The sequence below is a fragment of the Capsicum annuum genome, chromosome 3 (genome assembly GCF_002878395.1).
Source record: "Capsicum annuum cultivar UCD-10X-F1 chromosome 3, UCD10Xv1.1, whole genome shotgun sequence".
Lineage (NCBI taxonomy): Eukaryota > Viridiplantae > Streptophyta > Magnoliopsida > Solanales > Solanaceae > Capsicum > Capsicum annuum.
In genome coordinates, this window is record NC_061113.1 from 245,187,904 (window position 1) to 245,192,128 (window position 4,225).

The window sequence follows — 4,225 nt, forward strand, 5'->3', positions numbered from 1 at the left end:
GAAACAACAATACACGTTTTTGACTAGAACAACAACAAAGAGTACAAGAAATGTAAAGATATATTATTACAAGAACTAAGAACTAGGGTGTGTATTAAAAACCTAAACCCTTAGAAACAAGTAATAAGAACACCTACACTCTCCATGGACACAAGCGGGACCTCAATCCTTCAAGAACCCAACGTTCCAAGCCATGAATCTAACACGAGTGATTCTACACTCAAGTTGAAACCTAGTTTTGATTTTGCCTCAAAGGAGAGAGGACTTGGTGTTTCAAAAGTCATATAAGACTTACAAATATAATGAATAATCTAAGACTAAATGACCTAAAATGTTCTATTTATAGTAGGTTACAAAAATAGTGTGAAATGTCCAAAAGGCCCCTTAGTCAAATCCTTCACTTTGGGAACCCTTGAAGTGTAGTTTGTGGACTGTTTTGGAGCCTATTTAGGCCTTACTTTTCACTTCACTTGTATGCTCCAAGTCTCAGGTTCAATACATCTCACATACATTTATCCTCATGGTTGTACTTATATCATCCTCCCCTTATTGAAAAGGATTCGACCTCGAATTCGTACCTTACAAAATCAAGAGAAGACAAACAAACACATATCCTCATGACAAGAGGTGTTAGGGTTAGAAAAAACAACATATCAACATGTCATGCTGAGGTGGAATAAACTTAAAGTATATCCATGGGTCCTTGGTTTTAAGAATGAAAAGATTAGTACAAATATGACAAAGTAAGTGGATCAGATAAGCATCAAGACAAAATGACAATAGGCCGAGAATCATCATTTCTCACCCTAAGATGGTACCAAGATCAAATGGTAGAAGCAACCAAGGACGTAGCTCTCGCTCACTCTCACTCTCCCCTAGGATGTCATCCTCAAAGTTAATCATACCCTCTTTATCATCATTGGAAATATCATGAACAAAAAGAGGTTTGAGAAAGGTGTTCCATAATTCAACTTCAAATAAACGATTCTCATGCATGAACTTACTACTAGTTTCAAAATCTCCATTAGGCGTATGTCCAACATAAGAAACATATAGAGAAGAAGTTGATGGAATTTCTAAACACGTATCACCTTCTCTTTCACAAGAGTAGTCCTCACATACGTACAAATCATCACGGGCAGCCCAAGGACTATAATCAAAACCCTCTTCACAAGGACAATCACAATTAGAGTTTTCTAAACATTCAAGCAAATCAAGATCATCTTCACCCGATTGATCATTTTGCTCACCTTCACTGGTTGTTGGAAACTCACATACCAACGTCGACTCACCTTGGTTTTCACAAGGGTGAACTAGTGTGTGAATACTCTCGTCACTTGGTAATAGAACCATAGTCAAGTTATAAGTGCTAGCACTAGATGGACACAAATCATTCTCACAAGGAGAATCAATTTCGTCATCTAAAGGATCAACTAGTGCTTGCGTGCCTACAACAAGAGTTTGGTCCTCATGCGACCTAACAATATCAAGAGTATCACAAAAGAAATACTCAAGCACCTTTACCCTAGGCAAAGTCGCAACTACACCCACTTGGCTCCTACTAGCCACAACACAACATTCTAAGTTCATAGGAGTGTAGGAAATAAATTTTTTATCTCGTAGCTCATATGAGCTACGGCCTTCCTCTTGACGCGTGTTCGGGCATCCCACTTGCTCTCTTTGACCTACCATATGATCCAACCTTTTCATTTGTCATAGCTAGGTCTCGGGACATAGTGTCAAGGTAGGCCAAAATGGCATTGGTGGCATTGTTGTTCATGGGTTAAGAGGTTGAAGCCGTGGGTTCCCTTGTAATTGTACCTAAAAAGGAAAAGAACAAGCCTACAAAACGAAATACAAGTTAGTTCGAAACAACCTCACCACGCTCTCACACACTTGATCGTCACACACTTGGATTCACAAGTGTTGAAAGCTGGCTTGTACTTCGTGAGTGATTGAGGGATGAGTCTATCTTTGCCTAGAATAGCTTTTCGTTTGAGTTTACTCAAAGAAAATTTATTTACGGACTTGAACAAACAAGATACAATGAATTCACTAAAGAGAAAAGCACATAACAAATGCTAAACACGAATTAACGAACACAAAGACTAACTAACAATCTAGTAGATGAGTACTAGTTTGCCAATTAGTATTGGAACCAACAAAATTGAAACTAAGGAACGACAAAAGGAAACTAGGAAATCTGAAATTTGAGCTTAAATATGTTGCGTGAACAGTAAATGATAATGTGGCAGCTACGTATTGGTTGCGGTTCTTTAATAATTTTTATTTTCCAAAGTTGGAAGTTTTGGTCAATTTTTTAATTTGAGAATTGGTGAAATTGGTTAAGGTGGGAAAAATAAGTCTTGGAATCCTCTTTCAATTTTCAAAAAGGAAGACTTGACTTTCTTTGTTCTCTCTCCTCAAAACATGGCCCTTAATTCATGGAAAGTTGTTGGTAAGTGGTCGTTAAAGTCTTTGGTGGTTGAGGAGTCTTTCAAGACTAACAAATTTTACACCTTTTTCCTCCAACCTTTTAGATCTAACATACATTTTTCTTTCAATAAAGGATGAAGATGGTGAAGAACACCAAGAACACAAACTTTTGAATCTTGGAGTGTAAGGTTCAAGTTGGTCTCACACTTCAATCAACACTTTCTCAAGTTTCATCTTTCAACAACAACTTCAACAAAAGGTTCTTAGGCCACCAATTTATAACAACATCCACGGCCAAGCTTAAGAACAATAAGGCAAAACCACACAACCAAAAATAGTGCACCACAACAATGTTCAACAACAATGGGCCAAGTTTATGTTCACCACAACAACACCAAAATACAAGCTCAAATCAAGATATAGACTCAATGTGTTAGTAAGGAACAAAACTAACGCTTAGAGACAACAAAGAAAAGTAAAAATCTCGACCAATACACAACAAAAACATAATTTTTGGCCAAGACCACTAAATGGACAGATTGCTCTCTTTTCTGGAATTTTCAGTTTTCAACTTCTTTTTTTTTATTATTTTCAACTCTCAAGCCCAAGATTGATCTTGTTAGAACAAAATAAAAAATGACTCTGATACCAAATGATACAAGAAAGACAAGGAACACACAAAAACACACTCCAAAAATAGTCCACTATATAGTTCAAGAACCGAGGACCCTTTTGAAGACCACTCTCGGATTCGACAAATACAATAAGAATACAAGAAGCAAGGGTGTATTTGACAACAAATCAGCCACCACAAACTAAAAAAGAGATTAACAAGATAACAAGATGAAGAACAAGATGAACAATAACATAATGGAAACAACAATATACATTTTTGACTAGAACAACAACAAAGAGTACAAGAAATATAAAGAGAGGTAGTGAGACATATATTATTACAAGAACTAAGAACTAGGGTGTGTATTAAACACCTAAACCCTTAGAAACATGTAATAAGAACATCTACACTCTTTGTGGACACAAGAGGGACCTCAATCCTTCAAGCACCCAACGTTCCAAGCCATGAATCCAACACGAGTGATTCCACACTCAAGTTGAAACCTAATTTCGATTTTGCCTCAAAGGAGAAAGGACCTGGTGTTTCAAAATTCATACAAGACTTACAAATATCATGAATAATCTAAGATTAAATGACCTAAAATGTTCTATTTATAGTAGGTTACAAAAATAGTGTGAAATGTCCAAAAGACCCCTTAGTCAAATCCTTCACTTTGGGCACTCTTGGAGTGTAGTTTGTGGACTACTGTTTTGGAGCCTATTTGGGCCTTCCTTTGCACTTCATGTGTACGCTCCAAGTCTCAGGTTCAATACATCTCACATATGTCCATCCTCGTGGTCGTACTTGTATCAGGTTTGCTGAGTAGGCTTGAATCTCCTTAAAGAGAGCAAGATATCCGTGCCTCAGCCGAAAAAGAAGAAAAGATATTTCTTTATTTTCTTCACTTGTAATTTTATTGTAATTTCACCAACAATATATATATATATATATATATATATATATATATATATATATATATATATATATTCTCGTTGTGGATCCCACTAGTTAATAGTTTATATATCTCCTATAAATCAAAATTTTTGAAGAGATCATCTGCAAATTATATATACAATGAAGCAAATAGCAGAAAACCAAATAGACTAATGATACTATTAATGGGGTAAAATTTTTTTGTGAAAAATGAGATTTTTCTTACCAAAGCCACTCGTC